This window comes from Stegodyphus dumicola, chromosome 9, assembly GCF_044657685.1.
Source record: "Stegodyphus dumicola isolate Sdum_Otavi_A_Nest chromosome 9, ASM4465768v1".
Classification (NCBI taxonomy): domain Eukaryota; kingdom Metazoa; phylum Arthropoda; class Arachnida; order Araneae; family Eresidae; genus Stegodyphus; species Stegodyphus dumicola.
In genome coordinates this window covers 42,187,976-42,200,109 of record NC_140776.1, presented here as the reverse complement: position 1 = coordinate 42,200,109, position 12,134 = coordinate 42,187,976, and positions in this window count along the sequence as shown.

The following is a 12,134-nucleotide window of genomic DNA, read 5'->3' as shown; positions in this document are numbered from 1 at the left end:
TGTATGTAAACATGTCTTTTAACTCACCCCCCCCCCCTTTTGTCTGGGAATGTTTTCTCCCACTTTCTAAAAATAGACCATGACTCATCCTTTTAAAGAATAGAATTCAAAGAAAAGAGGGGACGACTTTGTCCGGAGACGACTCTGTCCGGGGACGACTCTGTTTGGACTCAACCATAACGTCATTTTAATATAGTGGAATGTGTGTAGAAATAGTCGGAAAAAGGACTCGAACGCCCGTTTTCAGTATACTCCAATACAAAATTGGCTGTCCACAACATAAAAAAAAGACATCATTTTTTTCTTGGATCGAGCTCCATTTGTATTGTAATATACTGAAAACCGATGTGAACGCCCGTTTTCAGTATATTCCAATACAAAATTGGCAGTCCACAAAATAAAAAAAGACATCATTTTTTTCTTGGATCGAGCTCCACTTGTATTGGAATATACTGAAAACCGACGTGAACGCCCGTTTTCAGTATATTCCAATACAAAATTGGCAGTCCACAAAATAAAAAAAGACATCATTTCTTTCTTGGATCGAGCTCCATTTGTATTGAAATATACTGAAAACCGACGTGAACGCCCGTTTTCAGTATATTCCAACGAACGCCCGTTTTCAGTATACTCCAATACAAAATTGGCTGTCCACAAAATAAAAAAAAAGACATCATTTCTTTCTTGGATGGAGCTCCACTTGTATTGAAATATACTGAAAACCCACGTGAACGCCCGTTTTCAGTATATTCCAATACAAAATTGGCTGTCCACAAAATAAAAAAAAGACATCATTTTTTTCTTGGATCGAGCTCCACTTGTATTGGAATATACTGAAAACCGACGTGAACGCCCGTTTTCAGTATATTCCAATACAAAATTGGCTGTCCACAAAATAAAAAAAAGACATCATTTTTTTCTTGGATCGAGCTCCACTTGTATTGGAATATACTGAAAACCGACGTGAACACCCGTTTTCAGTATATTCCAATACAAATTGGCAGTCCACAAAATAAAAAAAAGACATCATTTCTTTCTTGGATCGAGCTCCATTTGTATTGAAATATACTGAAAACCGACGTGAACGCCCGTTTTCAGTATATTCCAATACAAATTGGCAGTCCACAAAATAAAAAAAAGACATTTTTTCTTGGATCGAGCTCCATTTGTATTGAAATATATTGAAAACCGACTCAAACACCCGTTTTCAGTATATTCCAATACAAATTGGCAGTCGACAAAATAAAAAAAAGACATCATTTCTTTCTTGGATCGAGCTCCATTTCTATAGAAATAGCCTAGAAATTAGTTCGAACGCCCATTTTCAGTATATTGTAATACAAATGAAATGATATGAAAAATGCAAAAAGAGGAAAAGTAGCCTACCTTGACGGAAATTCTATTCCAAAAGGGGAAAACTTGTATCCAGGTGGGCCCACAGCACGGCCGGAACTCAAGCGAAACTCGATAGGTTGAAATCGATCCATTAAATAACATTCTTAAAAAACAGTAAAGTTTTATTCTATTCCAAAAGGGGAAAACTTGGATCCAGGTGGGCCCACAGCACGGCCAGAACTCAAGCGAAACTCGATAGGTTGAAATCGATCCATTAAATAACATTCTTAGCAAACAGTAAAGTTTTATTCACATCGAGTCGGCTGGGAAAAGTTTCTGAAAAATAAATTACCCCCCTTTTTAGTCTGAAAAATTTCAGACTAAAAGGGTTTTTTTTTTTTTTTTTTTTTTTTTTTTCCAGCCAGAGAAATTTTTCTCCGGCTCTCAGAAATTTTTCCGCACTCGACTGGATGAATAAAACATCCCCGTTTCTTTAAGAATGGGATCACTGTTAACTATTTCAGCATTCGACGTTTCGCCTCCAATAATAACTGCCGGGTGTTCAAGAATGCAGATTCACCAACTAGATTTTCTACAGAGAAGCTTGACTGGATGGAGAGAGTGGATGACTTTTTCCAAGATTCTCGACTTTGGACCGTCAAGAGGTAAAGGATCTTTTTGTTTTTTTTTCTTTTAAGAAAATTTATGGATAGATTCATTTCTTTTTGAATGGACCTAGAAAAACAGGACAAAGTTCTTTTCCAAGATTGGATGAGAGAGGGATCCAAAAAAAATGGGTCTCGGAAGGAATCGAATGCATTTGCACTCATTCCTTCCAAGACCCATTTTTTTTTGGTCTCCTGGTTCGTCTCTCTCTCTCTTCTCAGTCCATTTCCATAAATATAGGGAAAGCGGAGAACCTTTCCCTACTTATTTCTAAAAATCTTTTCTTTATTTTTTTTTCTCCTGAGTTTATGTATATATCAATTCAAATACTTTTGAGAACGGTCATCCCAATTCTCTGTCGTCTTTTCGGTTTCATCGTCCCAACACTCAGTGGACATAGTCTCAGTAGATTTTGGAGCATGAGTCGTCCGTTCATTGTCCCAACATTCAGTGGACATAGTCTCAGTAGATTTTGGAGCATGAGTCGTCCGTTCATTCTCCCAACACTAAGTGGACATAGTCTTAGTGGATTTTGGAGCATGAGTCGTCCGTTCATCGTTCCAACACTCAGTGGATTTTGTCTTTGGATCCTCTGAAGATATTTTGGGGGTCTCATGAGATTCTTTGGAAGGTTCGTCCCAACAGGCTGCTGAATCGTAATGGGGAATATTTTCAGGTATGTCTCCCCAACCCTCCGTCTTCCTCGAGTTATTGGAGGAAGTTGACGACAAAGAAGAAGTAGAAGAGCCCATCAAGTGGAAAGGCGTATGCTCATCCGAATGTTCCATCACTTGGAAACAGGACAGATTATCCCATTTCTGGATGAGGTTATCGTACGCTTTTGGGGACGGATCCTTCTCTAACTGATCGTAGGCCTTATCAAAAGCTTGCAGAGGATTGTCTGCTTCCTCCTGAATCCTCTCCTCTTTCTCCGTTCCGTCTGGATAGACGTGATTGATATGAAAATCTCCTTCCGTAATATGCCATCGATAGTTGCGCACTTTGTTTTCGGCACAATGGAAATATTTCCTCCTTTGATGATGTCGGGCACATTTTCCCCGATACTTCCAAATGATTCCATCTGGCACATAAATTTCCGTCACGGGTTTTTGATAATCCAAGGCTTTAGCAAAGAATTTAGCTTTCTGGCATCCCACCACATAAATCGTGGAGAAGCTGTTAGTGAGCGATTGGAGAATGCGTCCTAAATGGTTGTAGGGAATATGACCCTCGTTCCAACGAAGTCCGTGCCGGTTTCTTGTCAGCCAGGCATTTGTCTTTTGGTTTTTTTCACTCAGTTGGTGGAAGGGGTGAGGAGGAGCAAACGTCAACGATCCCACGGTCAAAAAATCTTTTGTCGCATAGCCCAATTCTTTTAAAACGTAGGTAAATTCACCCTTCTTGTGGTTGTAGGACTGGAAACCCTCTAGATCGAGCACGATAAAGTTTTCTGAACACGCCATGGCGATGAATACGGTGATGTCTTCCACAAACAGGAGCAAAAAAAGAATCGAAAAGGTATATATGTATAACAGGGAAGATCTAGAAAGGAAGAAAAAACAATAAAACGTTTTAGAGTCGTCGTCTTGAAAGAGACATTTTTCTTTTCAAAGGGTTAAGAAGAGAGTTCTTTTTAAATGAAGTTATGATTATTATGATTATTAAAAAAAACTAAGAATCAAATCGATTTTATAGATAACCATATTCATAGGACCAAAGGGACTTAACAGCTCAGTTCACGTCTTCTTCTGTTCTCTGAAGAAATCTCGCGGAGGACACACACTTTTATACTCGCACGACATCTGTCGGGATCGCGACCCCATCTAAATGTCAGGGTCATTCCAACCTCTTAAAAGGATCGGAATGAAGGAAACACTTTGATAAAAAATATATTTATGAAAAGATATCTGAGGGTCGTGAGAACATTTTCTCTCTCCCCCCGCCTATTTCAAAAAAAATTAAAAAGTCTTTCTTGGATCGCGTCAAGATTACAAAACAACTCACAGGACTTGTTTATCTCGATCTCGTCAGGGTCACCGTTTCACATAAGAAGATGTATGGACCCTGAACTTTAGACATGATAAAAATTAACTCTACCCGCCTTTTGTCTGGTAATAGGGTCTCACCGTTTCTAAAAATAGACCAGATCCCATTCTTGGAATTCTATTCTTTAGGAAAGGGGGAGTGATGGTCTATTTTTAGAAAGTGTGAGACAACATTCCCAGACAAAAGGGGGGTAGAGTTAATTTTTATCATGTCTAAGACATGATAAAAATTAACAAAAAGTTTTTTTTTTTTTTTAAGGCTGAAAAATTTTTCTGAGAGAGCTGAGAAAGATTTTTCCTCCCAATCTTTTTCGACGATGAAAAGGGAAACACTACTGATCCGATCTCCCTACGCTTTAGGGAAAAAAATAAAAAAAATACTTATGAAATATTCATGTGTTGAAATTGACTATTCAAATAAGTGACATTTTGTTTCTCATTGGAACTCTTCAACGGCGAGTCCACTCGTCTCATTCTTTGGGGTAGGGGATGAAAGTACAGCGGCTTGTTGAAATCGATGATAGTTTCCTCTTTAGTCGGCTGAACTGTAAATCTATCCCGTCTTAACTCTTCTAATCTCTTTGAAAGTCTTTTCACTTGCTCTGCTAAGGTTTCCTCGGTACTCATGATCTCTCTTAGTTTAGGGAAGTCTTGACGTATTGGCTAGAGAACAGAGGGTCTTTTTCTCTCTATACATATATCATGTGGGAGCGTGTAATTTATAAATCCTTGTGAAATCTTTCTACGTCTTGTGTAACTTGGAAGATTCGTCTTGTGTAACTTGGAAAATTCTTCTTCTTCTCGTCGATTGGGGTGGAGTTATGGAAAAGAAATGGGATTGGAAAGAAATTAACATATTACAAAAAAAAGGAACTTTTTTTTCTATTTTTTTCTCTAGGGATTTACATACCATTTCATTCATGAACATTCAAGGGTTCTCTCCAAGACCAAATTTTAGAAGAGGACCACAAAGAGTACACTTGAGGATCCTCTTTCAGGTCTAGGTGAGATAAGGGTTGAGACCAATATTCTTGGGTCTCTAAAGCATCCCAACTTAGACATTTATTATTATTATTATTAGAAAGTTCATCCTCCTCCTCCTCCTCATCGTCGCACGAGTTCTCCTGGGGAGATTCTTCCGCCTCCTCTTCGTCTTCGACAGCTTTGCTCTCGGAGGGGTAACAATGTAATTTCCGGAAAACGTAACTACCCTCCATCAAATGGTATCGAAAATTTCTCACCTTGTTCTCGGCACAATGAATCATCTTTTGGAAATATTGGTGTCGCGTGCATTTCGACTTGTTCCGCCACTCAATTTTCCCTGGGATGTAAAACTCGTAAACGGATCGCTGGCAGAGCTTGCTGAAAAATTCGGCTTTATCGTATCCATTGACGTAGATCGTCTCCACATTTTCGGTCAGTATTTTCAGGATCGTAGGAAGATGCTCGTAGGAAAGACGACCCTCGATCCATTGCAGGCCGTGTCGGTTATTTGTAGTCTGGTTGACCACAGCTTGATTGCGGGACGATAAGTCATCGTAATGGACAGGAGGGAGAAAAATCATGGATCCGCATAAGGTTAAATCGCAAGTGATGTAGCCCAGTTCTTTCAAGATGAAACATATATCTCCCGTCTTTGGATCATAACAATGAAAGTATTCCATGTCCAGAACAATGTAGGAATCTTTGAGAGGTTTGGCAATCAAAATGTCCATCTTCTTCAATTGAGGAAAAAAAGAAAACAAATTTCTCTCTCTCTCGCTGTGTGTCCTGAAGGAAAAAATGGATAGCGTTCTCTCGCCGTCTCCTCTTTTATATATATAGAGAGAGAAGGTTGCACGTGACAGGTCGTATTTATTCTGGGAAAGGTCACATTCGTATATATATTTGTTTTTTGAGTAATATCGTACGTATCTCAATACACATCCATCATCATGATAATAAAGGTCACCTTGGAAAGAAAAAGAAATAAAAAACATGGAACTCGTGCTCGACTTTGAAGGTTTCTACGATTCTCAAGGAGCCTTTATTGTGAAAGAATTGGCTTACGTCACATTGGACGGTACTTCTCGAGGGGTATTTGTTTTTAAACCCCCGTTTCCATGGCAAATGCTCACCGAGAAAGAAAAACGAACCGCTGTGTGGGCGATTGATTATTATCACGGCTTGTCGTGGTACGAAGGAGAAATTCCGTACAGTTATTTTCCATGGGTGTTAACGATGTTGACGGAACCTTTTTCCATGATTTGGGTGCGAGGAGAAATGAAACGGCGGTTTTTAGAGAAATGGTTGCAAAGATCCATTTATTGCATTTCGGGATCGACGCAAGAGATTCTCAAATACAATGGGATCGAACACATGAATTGTCCTAACCATACAAAAGGTTTTTTCCATTGCGCTCTACAAAAAGTGGTTCGGTATCATTATTATTTAAAGACACAGAGAAGAAATTCGCAAGGTCGATCCTGCACAATTCAATCTTGACAGAACTCATTAAAAAAATACATATATCACGTTACTTCTTCAACAGCACAGATGGTTCTGAAGCGAAACTTGGAATTTTGAAATAATAGATCAGGGAGAAATCATTCTTAAAAACAAATGGTAAAGTTTCGAATCGGCTGGGAGAAAAAAAATTTCTCAGAGCTGAGATAAAATTCTCTAATGAAAAAAAAAAAAAAAAAAAACTTTTGGTTAATTTTTATCATGTCTTAGACATGATAAAAATTAATGACCCTCCCTTTCTGTCTGGGAAGGATGTCTCACCCTTTCTAAAAATAGACCATGACTCATCCTTTCTCTAATGGCAATCATTCCATGAATGAATCACGATTTGTTTTTCAAAAGAGTGAGACAACATTCCCAGACGAAAAGGGAAGGGGGTCGTTAATTTTTATCATGTCTAAGACATGATAAAAATTAACAAAAAGTTTTTTTTTTTTTTTTTTGAGTTGTAGAATTTTTCTCAGCTCTGAAAATTTTTTTTCCAGCCGAGTCGAGACTTTACCATTTATATTTACGAATAGTCTTTGGATTATTTATTTATTTTCTTTTAAAAAGAAAAATTCTGAGCTAGACCTATCTATTGGCTTAACATTCTGGTCATAGAAACAGTCTAGAATCTCATTTTTTTTCCGAGGCTAATGCACGGGTTCTCCAATCAAAAGGGTTACTATAAAGGGATTGGTTTGAATGCATTTATCTGAAAATGTTGTAGGATTCTGTTGTTGAGAAGGGGGTATATTATTATTATTATTATTATGATGATGATGATTGTGGCAGATTCGTTTTCTACATGGAAGTCTAATCTCCTTCGAAGACCTTTTCTGGGGATCGTCGATAGATGGTTTTTCAAAGGAATCGTTTCCCTCGGATCCTCAAGAGATAGAGGGGGGTCCTAGCTTGAGACATGGAGCGGTCTCTCCTCCTCCTCCTCGAGAAGTCTTGAGAAAGGGAGAGGATTTTCGGTTCCCTTATTCTCAAGGGGTCTTGACAAATTGAGAGGTCCCTCCTCTTCGAAAGAGAGAGAAGTTTTGGTTCCCTTATTCTCGAGGGGTCTTGACAAATTGAGAGGTCCCTCCTCTTCGAAAGAGAGAGAAGTTTTGGTTCCCTTATCCTCGAGGGGTTTTGACAAATCGAGAGGTCCCTCATTTTCGAGGGGTCTTGATAAATGGAGAGGTTTTTCATCTTCGAGGAGGTTTGATAAAGGAAGAGGTCCCTCCTTCTCGAGGGGTCTTGAGAAAGGGAGAGGTTTTTCATCTTCGAGGAGGTTTGACAATGGGAGAGATCTCTCCTTCTCGAGGGGTCTCTCTTCCTCAAGGGGTTTTGAGGAAGCGAGAGGTTTTTCATCCTCGACGGGTTTTGACAAACGGAGAGGAATCTGAACAGGCTTCTCCTCATCCCCATCATTATCGAGGAGGATGAGGATAGGCTTTTGGAAAGGTTTTTTCTTTTTCTTCTGAACAGGCTCCTCTTGATGCTCGGGGAGAGGGATGGGGTAGTTGTTCCACCATTCTATTTTTTCTTGCTCGAGGATTTTTTCAAAAGTCGTGGCCTCTTTAAGATGAGACGAAGGAGGAGAGTCCTCGAGAAGAATATAATAGGTATTCTTCCCAGTCTTCTCGATCGAGAGAGGTTCGTGCAAACATTTATGCAACCATTCACTAAAATGAACGAGAATCCCTTTTGTCTTCTCAAGACGATCCATAATCCTATTCATTTGCGAGACGGTTAGAAAGTGGGACGTGTAAAAATATTTGGCTCGTTTCATTAACAAAATTTGTGCATCCAAAGGTGGAATGTCACGAGCCATCAACACGTTTTCGTCGGACAAAAATTCGTCCCGCATCTTTTGATAACTCCCCACGGTATGATAACCCGCACATTTTGAAAAATCGGAGGCTTTCAAGTAAACGACTCCTTGGATGATATAAAAGGAAAGATCAACATATTTATATTTGAAAGGAATACACGTAGTGAGCTGGGGATGCGTCCTCATGATCCACTTGGACAAAAATACGACTTTGGGGCTCTCCCCTTTTATTTATAGAGAGAAAGAGAGTGTGACCTTCCCTTCCCTCCTCCTCTCTCCCTGCTTCCTCTATCTCTGGACGTCCTTGGATTGGAAAGGGTGACTTTGAAAAAAAAAGAAGGTCATGGTTGGATAATTTTTTGTTTATTAAATTATTACTTTCACTTCCTCATTCCCACACACATTCATCGTTTAAGAAAAGAAAAAGAGGTCATGGAGATAAGATTTCTTGGAAAGAAGAGAGAGAGAAACAAAAAAAACAAATAAAACGGACGTCATAGAGCCTCTATGTGTGTCTGTGTGTGTCTATATATATACAAAAAGGCGAGAGTACTGGGCGAGATCATTTCTTTTCCATTGGGAGCCATGTCGCTATTAGACGTTTTTCCAACTCAACGGATTTCGAACGGGGAGGATTTGAAGACGTTAAAGCAAATCTCCAACTTGAAAATTTTTTTGGCGTGTCATTGTGCGACATTTATTCCGCATTTTCCACCTCATCAAGCGATCGTTTCTTTCAACCAAGATGTCGAATCCTCCAACCTGCTCGTTCAGAATATATACAGAAATTTATTCGAATCGCAACAAACGAAAGAGGAATCTCCCTTCTCTTGGAATCGGATGGATCGAGCTTTGAGACGGCCCATTCAAACAGACCGGCGATATACGGATCCGCGCACGAGTTTTCGGTGGAAGAATATTTTTCTCACGAAACGATATTTTACGTTTGGAGTGAGAACGACGGCTGAGGACGAAGTTCATATTGTTCAAACCACAGCCGCTCCTCTCGCCTATTACGAATCATCGTCCCCCAATCTGAAGGAAAGAAGTTTTAAAGTCAGCGACAGGATGAAATATAAGAAATATATTCTAAGACCTTTTCAAAACTATGTCGTTCCCCGAAAACGCAATATCTCATCGTCACAACCCAGAAGAGTCTCTTTCTCGTCGATCAGTGCTCGTACTCGCTTTGGAAACAATTGAAAGAGGAGATTTCTTTCCAATCGCCGATGATGTTTCAAGAAAAAGAAGAAAACCCTCCGCCACCTTTACCCATCCCTTCCTTAGATGATAAGAGGAGCTGGACCAAACCGTTATTTCCCGAAACAAAATCGACCCGGCAACGGAATGAAATTGAAGTCATCACGGTTGAAGATGAGGAGGAAGAAAAAAAATTACCTCTTAAAAAACGGTCGACTTACCGGAACCTACCTGGCGTGCAAGATCCGCTTCAGAATCCAGAAGCTTCTTCTTCTTCTACTTCCCCGACTTGTTCAAACAGGCAACCTCTTTCGGACTCCTCACAGACAGAACCTCTTCCAGTATCCTCTTCTTCTTCTTCTTCTCTAACCTGTCCCGACATCGTAGAGGTAGAATGTCAGACGGGTCCACAAGCTTCAAAAAGTCCCGACATCGTAGAGGTAGAATGTCAGCCGGGTCCACAAGTTCCAACAGGTCCAGAAATCATGGAGGCAGAATCACAGCCGGGTTCACAAGTTCCAACGGGTCCAGAAATCGTAGAGGTAGAATTTCAGCCGGGTAAACAAGTTCCAACGGGTCCAGAAATCATGGAGGTAGAATCGCAGCCGGGTCCAGACATCCTAGATCCCTCCACTCATCCCAAAGAGACTCTAAGTGTTTCAAGACAGCCTTGTGAGGATCCAGCCCTTCCCGTATGGAATGATTATATGGACTTACAAAATTTGGTGCAACAGGAAGGAGAAGAAAATAATCATACGGATGGGTGGGTCAAAGACTGTTTAGATCATTTAACCTCGAATGAAATTGAACTGTTATGGAATTGCATTTCTGAAATCACATCGGAAATGGGATAAAAACCAAAACAAAAAAAAACTTTTTTAATAACAAATTGGAGGAGGGTCATGATGTCAATTAAAAAAAATATTATATAGAGTCCAATCTTGGTGGTTCACTTCAGTTTTCCAGCATGAGGTGATCCACGTTTCTCGAAATATGGATCCCATTCCAAGAGAGATTGTGTATAGCCTTCACTTCAGTTCTTTTTTTTTATATACCATGAGGAGAGGGTCCCCAAAGGGCTACCCATGTCCAAAGAGAGAAAGTGTAGAGCGTTCATTTCAGTTTTTTTTTCAAGTTTAGGGGAGGGAGGTCTCAAAATGACACCCCCCCATTTTCAAAGAGAGATGGTGTAGAGCGTTCATTTCTGTTTTTTTTTTCAGTTAGGGAGTTTTCAAATGACTACCCATTTCAGAGAAAGAGAGAAAGAGAGAGAGAAGGTGTAGAGCGTTCATTTCAGTTTTCCAAGGTTAGGATGGTGGTGGAGAATCCTCCAAAATGGCTACTCATCTCAAAGAGAGAGAGAGAGAGAATGCGTAGAGCGTTCATTTCAGTTTTCCAACATTAGAAGGTCCCAAAATACCTTCTGAATTCAAAGAGAGATCGTGTAGAGCGTTCATTTCCAGTTCTTCAAGATCAGAAGAAGAGGGTCCGCTTTTCAGAGACAGCGAAGTGCAGACTTCAGTTTTTCTCCCTCCCCAAGAATAGAGGGTCCCAAAATGGCTTTCCATTTCAAAGAAAGAGGGAGAGGCGTTCATTTCCATTCTCCAAGATAGGGTCGTCTGCATTTTTCCCAAAATGGTTTCCCAATTCAAAGAGAGAGAGAGAGAGAGAAAGGGTGTGTAGAGCGGTCATGTTCATTCTCCAAGATAGGGTCGTCAGCTTTTTCTCAAAATGGCATCTCCCCATTCAAAAAGAGATCGTGACCAATTTTTTCCAGTTTTTTCCAAGATGGGGGGAGAAGAAAACCTAGGATGGAATAACACGACACACAGAGAGAAAGAGGGGAAAAAAAGCCATCTTGTCATTTTCTGATAGGGTACCGGTGTTCGAATACTTTTGTGACCGACTGTACTACCCTAATAAAAATTGTTCCACCATATGTAGCATAGCATTCCAACAAATCATGCAATGTTTTGCCATACTTACAAATACTTTCATCATATCAAATAATGTGTTTTTCAACTTTTTCAAAGATCAGACTCATTAATAAAGAACGCTGATTATTTGATGACATATATAATTTCTCATACATTTCAGATATGAATACTGTAAATATTTTAAATACGAAGTTATTTATGAACAGCGCAAATTCTCTAGGCCGAAATAAACCATCTCGATTAACAGCATCTAAATATGTAACATCTTCACAGTATTTAACTATCTTTGACAAAATTAATCTTCTTCTGCAGAGATTACACTTTGTACGCTTCATTACAGATCTACAAACATAACTAGGAATATAAATGGGACGCATTTTATCTTTTTCTGTAATATTAAGATCATTTGATTGATACAAAACATCAACAAATTCATTATCAATAAGATGATCAACATTAAAATCTTCAATATCATTGCAAGAAAAATGTTGTAAAATAAGTGAACCTTTCTCAGAAGATTGTATTTTAAGCAAACTAATTAATTTTAGTTTCCTCTGTTATAATTACAGCCACTCCTTTGTCGAAGCTGACCAAAATGTCAATCAAGGTTATCTGTCTGCCTGGAAAACAGCAACCTGA